We start from the raw sequence: 14,444 nt of genomic DNA on the forward strand, positions 1-14,444 counted from the left end.
GAAGCAGAGCCTCAGTTAATCACAAAATACAGTGAGAAATAAATGTTTGCTTTCACAAGTCACCGTGATTTGGGTCGTGTTTTGTATGCAAATAAGTTTCCTTATTATCCTGTCGGAGCCCGTTATTTCCATCAGCTGTAGGTACTGACGCCACTTTTCTCCTAGACTCAGGACTTGCATGAATGGTATGATGCATATTAAGTGAATAAGGATCTAGAGTATTTGAAATCGGGACAGTCTAGTAAATTCTCCCTCTGTGGTCAATTTCCTTAAAGAATGTGGATACGTGTGTGGGTGGGGAGAAGGAGTTTATATATATCCGTATATATTTCTTTATATATTTATATGTTATATTTATATTGTTATATAAATTTGTATTATATATTATATATATTTATTTCAACTTGGTATTTTTATAGCAATAGAAAACATTTTTATGTTAGTCTCTACAAAGGATAGGAATATTTGTGAAAGTTAGAAGAAGCACGATTTATGCCAATTTGTTTAAGCAATTATTTTTAAACCACAATCATTTTCCCCCCACTGATCCTAATGTCACCATTTTCCCCAAAATAAAAATTCTTAGCCTTTTAGATTAGAGCCCATATTTCAAAATATAAATAGGAGTATTTGGAGAGAGATAAAAGAACAAAGAACCTTTGAAGACTGATCTAATCTTACTTGGGTCAGTTATTGTGGATGTTTGGGGATGATTAAAATTTCATCCATCAAAATAAAAATAAGCCAATGACAATTATTGTTAAAGAATAATATTTTATAGAAGATATCAGCATCAGACTCCCTCTTTTCTTTGCTCCTTCCCTCCTTTTATATAAATATGTATATTTTTAGGATCTAACACACAACCAGGCAGTATGCTAGATGCTAGGGATTAATCAACGAATAGGGCAGAATCTTGTCCCTGCCTAAAATGAATTATACACTTTTACTTAAAAACTACTGCTTACTTCGGCCGCACACATTGCTTCCGCATCTAAACAAGCGACAAGATTTTCAACAAACGTGCAATTTTCACCAACTGAAAAAGGGAGTCGCCCTCAGGTGTAGCTGGTTTGTTAGAAGCCATTGAAGAAACAGAAGATTGTTCTTCTCCAATTTGTCTTTTCCCACCGGCAAAAGGAGAGACCGCTTACACCAAGACTGATTCTAAGAAGCCAACGCCTGTGGCAGAGTTCTTCGTTAAGATGAAATGGTGGGAAACCATTATTTAGTTAAAAGGCAGAGCGGTGTATTTGAGAAAACACTAGACGGGAGGGAAAACAGTGTCAGGCTCCTTCCCAAGTCAGGTGACTTTGGGCAAATCATTTCTTCTATCGGAATTCAAGTTCTTCATCTGCAAAATAGAGGCAATGAGATCAGCTTTATCGCTTCATAGCATTGGTAGGAATATCAAATAAACACAGGTAATGGGGGCCCCTGGGTGGCTCAGTCAGTTGAGCGTCTGACTTTTGGTTTCAGCTCGGCTCATGATCTCAGGTTCCTGAGACATCGCCCCCCATAGGCTCCCTGCTCAGCGGGGAGTCTGCCTCTCGCGCACTCCCTCTGCCCCTCCACGTGCGTGCTCTCTCGCCCTCTCTCTCTCTCTCAAATAAATAAATAAAAGTTGAAAAAAAAAACAAACCCAAACACACAGGTAATGAAGTGTGTCACTGCAAAGTTCACTGCACCTCACTCTTTTGATTTTAAGCCTTATTATTTCCTTTTTTTTTTCTTTCATGCAATTTTTATCTATGTAAACAGGCAGCATAAATCCAGGTGGGCTCCTCCCAGGACATCCACTTACAGTACTGCATTAGGTCAGTTATATAAATAGATTTTAAGTAATCGATGACTAATTTATTAATGAATTTATTCATGTAGCCAATATTGACTTAATATCTATTATTTTTAAGGCTTCACATTGGGTGCTCCAATAGATACAGAAGTGAATGGTACAATTGCTCTGACAGGATAGAAACTCTAGTTTTAAGAATTTATCCCAAGGGGATAATTGTACATGACTGGACCTGTTTAAAATGAAGAACATGTCTTACAATATTTTTATAATAGATAACAGAGAATAAGATAAACAGTGAAGCAAGAGAGATTGGTTAAATCAATTCTAAAGTAATGTAGCGTAGAATAGTCATGTAAAAAGACCGTAGATCTCTGTATCAATAGCAAAGAAAAGGCACAAAAGATCAATGTTCCTCTTTGTGTAACTTCTGTCCACACGGAAAAATTGGCAACATTTCTGAGTTTGTATTCTCTTTATGCCCTCTGCTGTGGTGTGATTCATTTACAACAAATAGACATAATTTCTACAAAAACAAAAAAGCTCTTTTCAAAGAACTGGAAAAAGAATGGTACGGGACTAGTCTTCAAGACTTTACAACCAAAACTAGTTTAAACACACAACTAGAGACTTCATAAGGGGTAAGTCTGACGGAAAGAATAGTCTCATCAGGGATAAGGGGGGTTGACTAAGAATGTCGAGTCAGGGAGAGACAGAAGAAGTATTTTAGGCAGAAAGGACAAACAGAATAAGTTACCGAGACGGAAACATGCGCTAACTTGTTTACCCTGAGCACGCTGGTGTTAAAGAACAAAAAGTCAACGAGTGAATTTAAAGATCTGATTGGTTTTATTAAGTGATTCATGAATCGGGCAGCATCCCATCTAGCAAGCAGAGGGGGGTTCTGAGAAGGGGTACAAAATAGGTTATTATAGGAAAGAGGTTGGGGTAAGAAGGTATTAGGGAAAGAAAGGATTGTTCCAGGCAAGATCACATTCCCTTAGGGAAAATTAGGTGGGTAACCTCATTATTGGGGGGATGGAGAGGGCCCATATGATAGATTACCTCATTGGTGCTGATTAGAAAATTCCTGACTCGTCAAGATTTACATTTCTGGGGGAAGTCGAAACTGCAATGAGGTTAGTTAGGTATTAAGCCCAGGTCTGGTGACTTGGCCTAAGTGACACCAGTTTGGATCTGTGGTTTTCTTTTTAACAGTATAACTGGAAAAGTTTGCTATCAGGTTGGAAAGTGTAAAGCCAGATCAGACTAAGAATTTGGGCATTTGTTGAGTTGACAATGAAAAGTGATATTTCAGAAGAATGATATACTCAGATTGCACAGTGGAAAATTTTAGTCTTGTATGGATGCCCTGGTATGGGTCCTGGCTGTACCACCCTTAGACCCAAGCATGAAAGACCTTATTTCTGAGCCTACTTCCAGGGCTAGCAGAAGCTTCTACCCTCAGTTTGGAGGGCAGGGGTCCGAAGAACAGTGCAGTGGTGCCTGATGTTGGGAACTGTGGACGCACTTGGATATGTAAGCTGGTATTCAATGCATGTGTTCAATGGCCATTGTCACCAGCTAGACCCCAAGACCTGACATTTACGGCCCACCTGCTTATATTCACTAATGTTTGTCCCACATTTTTCCTTAAGCTCTTCTTGCCAGCTTACCTCTTAACTCAAGCAAATGAAACCCGAAACCACCCCTCAGGTGATGGTGACTACCCTGACAAGACCTCCAGCCCCCCCAGACCTTCTGAGCGCCTGTGCAGATGGACCGTGGAGTGACCTCCGGAATGACCCACCATTACCTTTACTTCATTCTAATACTAAAATCTCCACCCAAGGAGAGGCCTTGGTATACAGGGGGGTCTTATTAGGTGGGTTACTTCATTTTTGGGGGGATGGAAAGAGCCCATGAGATAGATGCCTCATCGGTAACCTATCAAGGTATGTATAGGAACGTTTTCTTAAGATGCAATGCACGACCTTATGCCTGCCTCTACCTACAATGACAAGGCTTCCCTATCTACATATTCATCCTAACCCTAAACCAAAGGAACCCATTCATCCTCTCTTGGGGACCCATGGCTTTGGAAGCCATTCTGCGATCTCCTTATTTACTGCAAATAGAAGTTTTCTTTGTACAACTCAACCGGGTACGGTTCCTGACTTACCAAGGAGCGAATTCACATCAGTTAGGTGCACATCGCATTACAGAATGCAGCAGGGATTGGGAAAAAGAAGTCAGTTTGATTTATAAATATTAGGCACGTAGACATATGGCATGGAAGCCTTCCTTAGTACCCTTGTGCTGAGTCCTGCCAATGTTAGTGGCAAGACTGTAGACTAGCCCATAGTAGATAATCAATAAACTTTGGGGGAATGAATACTTGGAAACAGTGAACACAACAACTCAAACTGAGGAGTGATGATAGAGAGTAGACCAAACTGGCCAGAATTTCCAAGAGATAATCTCTTCTGCTATACTTCCAACTCAGTATAGTCAAACAGCATAAATTTGGTTATTTGGAAGACAGTTGGGAAGCCATGTTTGAGTTATTATATTTAGAAATATGTTTTTTAATTTTATTTAGAAATTTAAATTTAATAAAGACATAAACAAATAGCAAATGTGTCCCTTTTCTTTGCTCTAAAAACAGAAGCATAAATATTTATCTCAGTTAACCATTTATTTGTGGACACTCCTACTGAAGAAACTTGCCAGAAGCCCAGGCGTAAAAATCCTTGATTGAATCAGGCCTGAATCACTGACTCATTGTGTGTGACCTGGGACACGTCACTTGACCTCTCAGCACCGCAGAACATTAAGGTGGAAACATAGGTGTAAAGCAAGGCTGTGCTGAAAACCAGAGGCTCCATCTAAATTGGCTTTTTTTTGGTAAATATATCATGGGAGAAAAAAAGAACATTCAAATCTTTCAAAGCAGTATTTTCAATTTTAATTCTTAAACGTGGGGCTTCTTATAATGTAGGTGGACTTCCTGAATCCTTAACCTCGCAAATTCCTTACCATCTGCATACTTCCTGCTGATACTCAATTAGTCCCTTAACAGGATTTTCTTCAGGAATTCAAAACCAAATCTGCAGCTTTTAAATCTTCAAGATTTGACCAGTTTTTAAAACATTTTGAATTCTGAGCAAATCTAGAAATATACAGGAGCAGGAAGCCTACCACAAGAGGGGAGACCGCACATCTCCGTAGCAATGAAGGGACGAGTTCTTGGCTCCTTGTCTTTCAACGCAACACCGTTTTCAATGACACCAATAATCATCGTTAAAATTGCCTGCACACGTTTCAGAGCTTAAGATGGATCATTTTTTTTACTTCCCACATGAACTTCTAAGGTCAAGTTTTACTACTCTGCCCATTTTACGTAGAGAGAAACTGAGGCGTAGAGAGATTAAGCAGTTTGCCCGAGACTATACAGTTTTGCCCCAAACAGGTGGTGCGTGATTAGAGCTCTCACTTTCATACTTGATATTGCCTCGCTCGTGGTAGAAATCACTGGATTCAGATGCAAGCAGACAACGTATGATGATATATAAACCTCATCAAAACAAAGATGCTGCCATTAAAAGAGAAATTCTTTGGAATTCACAGTTCAGTCCTGTTCTGCAAAAGAGGCATTTTTACTCTTTTGTTATCCAAGTAGAGTGACGGACAAAAATGGAATCTGAAGGAGCTATGTGTGAAAAGCCCAGGAAACCATCTCTCCAGCTACAACATCCCCAAAGCAGAAGTTCCCAAGCGTCAGAGCCCATTAGCAATTACCCGCACCATTTTTCAGAATAAGCACATTCCCAGGACTCGCTGCTATAGATTCGTATGAAGTAGGTCTGGGGTATGGACATGGAATCTGTATTGTTAAATGCAGCCAGGTAACTGCCATGGAGGCCACCCTCCGTCCACACTTGCAGACAGCTTTTAAATTTCTTGTCACCTCAGACTCTTGGAGACACCCGGCCTTTCAAAACAAACAATAAGGCTCCTTTCCACATTGCTTAATTTGAAGCTTGACAAAGTCGGTGTGACAAACACCAGGTGCTATCTGCAAGAGGTGAGTCAGGACCCACATCAAAACGTGTCCTGGTTCTTGGTTTCAGCATAACACATAGATGGAACCATGGCCTACTAAGTTCTCAAAACCAGAGATGTGGGTTGAACGTCATAACTTTAACACACGAGAAAGAAAATGCCGTGGGTGAAAACATTTGCATAATTCAGAAAAATGTAATTCCTGGAGTAGCAGCACAGTTGCTTGGTTTTATCCCCAAATGATCCTGATACCTACGGCAGGCAGGAAGTGACTAATGTCAAGCGTGGAGTCACACCTCTTTAATGGTATTTTTAGGCCCGATAGCGGCAGGAGGAGCCCTCAGGTCCCATTGGAATGGTAATTCGGCTAATTGGGTCTTGGAGCTAACACCTCTCTTGGATAAAGGTAGGACGTCTCTCTTTACTGAATGGGTTCAGGGTTTTTCCTCCCAAAGATTGTAGCCACCTGTATTTGAAGGCAGGCTTCTTACCCTGAAACTTTGTAATCACTTTGGATGTTGTTGTTTTCCTAAAAATACAAAATCAGGTCTCAATGCCCGAGGAAGGCTAGATGTAAAGGATTCTTGAAAAACTTTGTATTTCCAGGTTCGTATTCCCTTTGAAGGGCTTTCTCCCAAAGGCCTAAGATTCCTTTCATTTGAGGTTTCCCTTCTCCCAAATTTATGATTTGAAAAGAAAATTAGTGTGAATCATTAGAGAAAAGAAAAAGTTCGCTTAGTATTTTTTTCCCCTTTGTCTTCTTTTTCAGCCTTTAGGTATACGGTGTGGTTTACAATGAATTAGGAAGATATAGTATTTTAATACTTCCTTGAAACAAGGGATTTTCAGCAATCTATGACCCCCCTGAAATAGTATGACAAATTTTGAGTGAATATTCACTTTTCTGGAAACAGAATCACTTGTTTTTTCATTACAAAAAAAGGGTCCCTCTACCTAAAAAACTTTAACAACTAATACGAAATAAATTAGTTTATAATAAATAAGAATAAGGAATAAGAAATAAATTAGTTTCTAGAAATTAAGCATATCCTTTTTAAGATTTTTTTTAAAAAGCTGGAAAGTTTGTTAATCTTTTCAGGAATAAGTTGAAATCTCCAAGGCAGATAATTTAAATATTGTGACTACTTATTCTAATTCCGCAATTAAGACTATTAGCAACTGCTTGTGGACACTGTCAGTATAACATCTTCTCCTTAGTCATTATGATTAAGACTACTAAAATATCAAAGGCCAATTAGACTACAAGCTTCCCCTGGAGTAGCACTTTCTGCTTTTATTGATTTGTCATGTAAATTATAAACCCTTGCTGACAAAAATTGTTGGCATTTAAATCAAGGAGGTTAAATAGTTTTGTCCTTTTCTGTAATCTGAGTTAGAAAAATGCAAGTGAGAAATGTGTCCTTTAGGCAGTGTAAAAGACCTTGTTCCGCACCCCCCCCATCTGAAATACATAGGAGTCTGGATGTAATTTTAAAAATTTAAATAGTCCAATAATATGAAAGTAAAGCTCCCCCATATTCAGTGATTTAAGGTAAAGTTCCAAAATATTAAGCTTTCTTTTTAAATAAGAAAAATATATAAACATACATTAAATAAACCCGACGCCCCGTGTGGGTCTGGAAGTCAAGACCCTGAGATCAAGAGTCTACTGACTGAGCCAGCCAGGCACCCCCTTTTTTTTTTTTTAAATAAATCACCCAGATGGTTGTATTTGGGGATTTTATTGTCAATCGAATCACAATCATTAATCTCAGGTACTTTTGAGTATCCACCTTTCAAATTGTAGACTAAGTCATATAATATTTATTTTATTTTATTTTTAAAGATTTTATTTATTTGTCAGAGAGAGAGAGCACAAGCAGGGGGAACAGCAGGCAGAGGGAGAAGCAAGCTCCCCGCTGAGCAGGGAGCCGGATGCGGGGCTCCATCACAGGACCCTGGGATCAGGACCTGAGCTGAAGGCAGACACTTCACTGACTGAGCCATTCAGGCATCTCAAGTCATACAGTATTCCAAAGCTAATTTCCTCACCCATGGAAAGAAATGCTAGAAGACAGTTATAAATAGTGTCTGATGAGAAAGGGATCTTTGTCCCTTTTCTTTCATTTGAGAAATCCTTAAAGCATACCTCTAATAATATTCAGTATCTTATTTGAAATCATCAACAATTAATAAATGAGTATTCTGATATGGTGAGATGTTCAAAAACTATAATTATAATAAAAAAGTATCCTCTTCTACCTATATCAATGAATCAATAAGCATTTTGATCGCTTCCAATGTGTTCATTCTAATTCCTTGGATGTCTGAGAGATGCTTCCGTATCCCCCTCTAGCCACATGTTCAAATTTAGTCATAAACACAGTTAGCCATACCGTCTTCAAAATGTGATCTGAATTAATAATACTAGCCTTGGAATTAACACTAAAACTAAGAAGTCCAATTTCTATGTAATTACTGGAAACTCCAGCACATCATCCAAACTGGGATATAGAAAACTAAATAATTCCAGGTCAATCTCTTTCCATCTTTGCACAACTCAGACTCACAAAGTTCTATCTCTTGTAAAGCTGAAAAATACTGTGTTTTAATCTCCACTGGAGCACAGTCTTAGGGTTTAGAGAACGTTACATTTCACATGTACATGGAATAATGAAACATATTAACATTTGGAAAATCTGCATAACTCAGTGAAATGGTATTTTCCAAAAAATCAATTCATGATATAAATTCACGAATGGTTGTAAAGAGGCATTTAAAGTGTAAGATAAACCAACAGATTTTAATGTAACAGAGTACACACAGTTCATTCCTGTTGTTTTAGATACAACATTGCAACTTGCCTTTATAAAATCACCATGTGCTGGGGAACCTGGCTGGCTCGGTCCCTAGAGCACGGGCATGCGACTCTTGATCTCAGAATCATGAGTTCGAGCCCCACGTTGAGGCAGAGTTTACTTAAAAAAAAATTACTGTTTGTCAAGTTTTGACATAGTATCAAAGACTATCTAAAAAGACTATTAAGATACTTCTCCATTTTCCAGTGATATATCTGTGTGAAGCCAGATTTTTTAATATACTTCAGTCAAAACAACTGGATGATAAAGCAAATATGAGAATCCAGCAGTCTTCTATTAAGCCAGCTAGTAGAGATTTGCGAAAATGGAAAACGATGTTACATTTCACACAAGTGTTATTACGTTGACAGGCCATTGTGTTTGTTACTGTTGTAAATGAACTAATAAATATCTTTTAACTTTTCAGTCAGCTTTTATTTCTAATATGGTAAATACTGATGGATATAGCCCATATAAACAAAGTTTTGTGAAGTCCTCGATAATTCGTAAGAGTGTACCGAGGCCCTTGACACCAACAAGTTTGAGAACCACTTAGACGTAGAACTGTGAAGGTACGAAATCCGCTTTCTGGAAACTGCCTCTGAGGCATAATGAGCACTTCTTTTGTGATGTGGGATGGAGGAGATCAGCAGTGATATGCCCCTAGCTCACAGTAGCTGAAGTAAAACTCTTACCTCCGAAGTTCTCTGCCACATTGTCTTATAGAGTTGAAAACGTTGGATAAGGTATGAGTTAGGATGTCAAAACCTGAAACATCTGTCAGCTTCTGATCCAAACAGCTCATGTTTAAAATAGAAGTTAAAATTTAAATTAATCATCAAATGTTGTTCAGTTGGTTGGTGTCATAGCTCGGTTATGAAACTGGATCTCATGTCCCCTCATCTGTTGCTTGTGAATCAGGACTGGGTGGCTGGTGGCCATAATGCAGGCCTGACTCAGAAAGGAATTTTGGTTAAATGTGAAGGTTTGGGTGTATTCACGGGCACAGAATAATTCAGTCCTCGAGAGTCAGTGAGGGGACAGCGGAAAGCTGAAGTAGGTCAAATAAATGAACATGGGATAAAACCTCAGTTAATGCTTATTAAGAAAAATATAAAGAATAGAAAGGCAGGAGAAGGGTACTAATGTTTTTTGAATACACACAATGGTTATATCAGAAACCACCGTGTTACATGAGGAACCACAGGCTTCCATCACCTCAGAGTAGACGTTAGGCCCTCTACTAATCTCCTACTATAATTTAACAAACTATATCATCATAACAACTGTGTAAAGCAGGTATTTTCTTCATTTATCAACTAGTAAATAAAGGTCTAGTGAGGTGAATACGCTTCCAGGATCACACAAACGGATTCCGCACCACACAATGCCACATCAAAGATAGGGTTTGAATTTCGGGTCTCTCTTATCCTGGATCCTCCCTAAGAAAATCTAATGTGTGTGTGTGTGTGTGTGTGTGTGTGTGTGTGTGGTATGTGTGTGTACACAAAATATTCTACCCTCCAGAACTTCCATGTCTGGCTTTAAATTGTACTAGCTTCTTCCCTAGTCTCATGAGGTCTGGGGAGCTGATAGAAATGCATGGATGTGTAATGAGCTTTTATATTCATCCATAGCCAGGCAACATTTTACTTTTTCTTTATGGGCCACGAATTATAAGTACAAGGGGACACACAACAATGTGTTTTTGTTTAATAAAGAAACCCCGTTTTACCAAATGTTCTCATTGCTGGAACGATCAGCACAGGGACATCTATGTGCTACTAAGCGAGAGTCTGCAATCCTGAATCACATATAATATTCATGGAAATTTAGAGCTACGTTTAAGTGTTCCTGTGGGGTCCCACAGCTAGACACTTGACACCCACGGTTTTCACCCTACCCCCAAATAGATTTAATCCATACTATATGTAAGAGTACATAAGTTAGATGATATATTTTAAATTACAACTTAGCATTTAAAAGCTACCAAACAACTAAGATTCCAGAAACAGGAGTGTAAGTGGGATGAAATTGTGCCCTGAAATTTAAGCCAGTTCCTCAAGAGCTGAATCACCTAAGGCAGCGTTCAAACAAAGGCTGAAGCCTGAAGGTTTGTAGGGGAAAATTAGTAAGTGGGTTTCCCCAGAGCAGTGTGAAGTCATCAAGCCAGGGTAATGCTTCCCAGAGGTGAGACGGCGGGCGGGGGTGGGGGGTGGGGAGGTGGCGGAAATTCGTGGTACTTTGCAGGTCGGCCCCTGGGGACTGGCTTGGCTGGCTACCTGGTATTGCCATAAAATTCTTGACCTCTAAGCACATCCCCTAACACCACACCCTGCTCGAGTTGTTGAAAGCCATCGTTTCTCTTTTTACTCGACTCTTCTGTTTTGACTTGTTCATTATTGCCCAAAATACCTGATAAGGAGCAAGAGCCCAATTTTCAAGGCCTAGCCGAGTTCCAAGGAAGTCCACACTTCAGAGAAAGCTTGGAAGGGAAGGAAAAAAAGAAAGCAAAGAAATCTTTGACCCTATAATAATTACAGCGGAACCGTCAATGGCCAAATCAGTGAATTTGTAAACTCACTCTCATTTTTTCCTAAACAGTGCCACCTACTGTCCATTTTAAGTCATCGGGAGACGTGTTGGCGAGGACCAAAGAGAAATGAAGGGGCAAAGAGTAACCGGGAAAAGTAACTCTTCCCGGCTTCAGGGCATCGGGAAAAAAAAGATTGAGAAAAGAGCGTCTCTGAGCAAACAGAATCTGACTCGTTAGCTTCTTAGAAGGCTCGCAAGAAGCAAAAGCTATTTAAGCCGTTCTCTTGGAAATGGCTTTTTCTCATCGCGCTACCTCCGAGTTCTCTAGAGCACGATTTTTATCTTATGGTTTATTTATAATGCGTGCTGTTCGCGTATTTTTACGTTAGGGGGTCAAGTTAAGAAAAAAATATGATCATGTTCCCACTTTTTCCGTCACCCAAGACGGAAACGTCTGTGTAAGGGGGCCTCTGATACTTGACATCTGCTCAGAAACTTTTGAGCTCCTGGGAGGAAAAGGGTTAACATGCGGTAGACCTGTAGCTGATTTTATTTAGAGTCGCAGTCGGCTTTCGAATTTCCACGTGTACACACACACACACATACACACACACACACACACACACACCTCCCAGCTATCTCTCCCCGGGGCTGTTACTTAGCCTGAGGGCACCACTTGGCCTTAAAGCAAATTAGTGAAACAGTGTGTGGAGTTTTTCGCGAAGAGGGAATCCTTGTAACTCAGTCTGGAGTTCAGGGATGTCTGCAAAGCGCGGCCTCCCCGCTCCACTGCTGCAGGGAAGGAGGGAATCAGGTGGTGGCCAGCATATGTGCGTGCATTTCTCTGCACACGTTAGCAATCAAGTTAATTGAATTCATTGGAGTTTAGAACCGGCCTCTAGCTCAGAGAGGGCTTTGAATGGCCAATTTCTCTTTCTTCCTCTCCCCCTCCCCGCCTCCCGCCCGCCTGCCCGCCCGCCCGCGCTCCCAGTTCCCTCCCCTCCGGGTTCCCCAGTCCGCACCTCCCTTCTCCACTCCCCTCACCCCCCACTCCCTCCTCCGCCCTATTAAAACACCCACCAGCTCACTTGTTAAGACCCCCTTAAGTTGGAGGAGGCAGAAAGGCAACAACAGCGAGGAAGGAGAAGTCAAGACGTCTGGAAAGAATTACCCAGTCCTGGCTTCCAGCAGCCCATTGAACCAGGGACTTGAACCAGCCCCAGCCAAAGACTTTCTCCCGATTCTGCGCTTCCTGGGTTCTGCTGAGTCTTCACCGGGCTTTTCTTGATGCGAAAAAGAAAAGAGACTTTCCGATATCAGGGGAGGGGGAACTGGAGCAAAAAATAAAATAAAATAAAATAAAGTTAATTTATTTTTAAAGCACAAATTTTTCTTTTAAGAATTAGACCGAAGTGCAACGGAGATATTAAAAAGAATAGTAGTGAAATTTCCTTTTAAAGTGGGGGAGAACCAAACATTTAAGACTCCCCCATCCTTTTTAAATGTTGTTTTTAAATTTTTTATTTTTTTTGGCCGGTCGTCTCAAATTCATCTGATCTCTTATTACCTCAATTTTGGAAACTGCCCGCCACCGACCCTCCGGGACCACACAGACAGGCTGAGGACAACTTTATGACCAAGAGCTGAACAAGGTACGTTACACTGGCGCGATATGGTGAACTAGGAGGGCCCCCCGAATAGGCCAGGGAGAGGGAAGAAATTATCCACTAAGTGTTAAAAAATTGTAAAGCTGGTTTTCGACAGAAAAGTTTGAGGTCTGCCAATTTCCAACAGACTGAAAATCAGGGGGTATTTCAGATAACTGTCAGGCTTGGCAATATATCCCTGTCTTTTCCCCATCCCTGCGGCGCTCGCCAGAAATCCGCTGCCTTTCTGGGAACACAGGTAACCTCTCTGCCTGGGAAAGACTGCACGTCCTAGGATGTACTTTTCCACTCCTCATCTTCCGGAGCCGCAGAGGGGCTCCCAAGCTGGGAAACAAGAATTTCCACTGTGCAAGGAAAATGCATTCCGCACAGCCGCTACCCCCCCCCCCCCCGCGCTTGCCCCTTCCTTCCCATCCCTTCCCTTCTTTCCCCCCCTACACTCTACGTGGGGAGGAAAACCCTGGAACAGCCCGGCGCCTTTTACTTTTAAGTGGGGAACTCGCTTCTTACTTGGAAAGCAAAGGGTTAAAGCGACCCGGGCTCCCAGCTCCGGAGAGCCAGGACCCCCGAGAAGGAGGGTCCTTCGCCACCTCCTCGCTGCTACCGGCCTCGCTCGGCCACTCCCACTTTCCCGGGCTTCCCTTCCTTTCCACTCCCCGGACCCCAAGAAAGTGTCAGGCTGGGTCAGCCCGGGCTGAGCCCGGCTCCAGAAGCCTTACGCGGGCCAGGGGTCCCTGGCGCAGGCGGTGGCACTCGCGGACCCAAGGGGGAGGAGGGCGCGCGTCCCTCTGCTGGCCGCCGCCCGGGGGCAGGGCGTGCGTGGGGACCGCGCGCTGCAGCGCAGGCAGCTGCAACGACCCGGGAGCCAACTCCGACGTGGCACCGAGCACGCTGGCGCTTCTTTCCGCAGCTGCAGCGTTGGGCCTGGCGGGTGGGGGGCTTGGGGGTGCCGTCCCCAGCGCCCGGCCCGGAGGTGGGAGCCGGGGGCCCGCGGGAGCTGGGGCGAAGTGGGAGGCGAGCCAGAGGCAGGGTTGGGATGGATAATCAACACCTTGGGCGGAATTCGTCACGCTGGTTCCCGCCCAGCGTGAGCCAGGGCTCCGAAATGGGTCCCTGTGAACCGGAGGGCGGGTCTGAAAGGAGGGTCTGTGTGCGGGCAGGGTGGGATGGCGAGAGAGCCTTTTCCCTCCGGCCAGGGAAACTCAGCTGAGGGGAAACGGCGCTGAAAGGATAATTAAGGCTGAAAGAGGGGCTGGGAGCCGAGAGGCGGTGCCTGGGGAGGAGGGTTTACGAGACCCGGGTCCTATTACACCGGCTTAGGTGCCAGCGCCTCTCCCTCCTTCCCCCCCAACGCCCGCGCGCCGTAGTTGGACTCAGCGACCCTGCGCGCCTCCGGGGCAAGCGAGCGGCTACAGTCGTGCGCCCCGAAGGTGCGTGTAGGAGCCCTGGCGGCCCCTCCCTGGCCACTTCCCCACGCTTGGGGACCGTTGCAGCCGGGCGTCTCCCGAGCAGCTGCCCAGAAAC

General features: G+C 42.7%; 1 protein-coding gene across 1 annotated transcript in view; it reads left to right on the forward strand.

Annotated features, from left to right (window-relative positions):
• Positions 1–12,561: 12,561 nt before the first annotated feature.
• The window catches only part of HAS2 (hyaluronan synthase 2), a 30,208-nt gene continuing 28,325 nt past the window's right edge, over positions 12,562–14,444 (forward strand). Inside the window, exon 1 of the mRNA XM_045805721.2 lies at positions 12,562–12,905. The gene's annotated coding sequence lies outside the window, so the exon portion shown is untranslated. The remainder of the gene's footprint in view (positions 12,906–14,444) is intronic.

The sequence above is a fragment of the Ursus americanus genome, chromosome 9 (genome assembly GCF_024610735.1).
Source record: "Ursus americanus isolate L20-20 chromosome 9, mUrsAme1.1.p, whole genome shotgun sequence".
NCBI lineage: Eukaryota > Metazoa > Chordata > Mammalia > Carnivora > Ursidae > Ursus > Ursus americanus.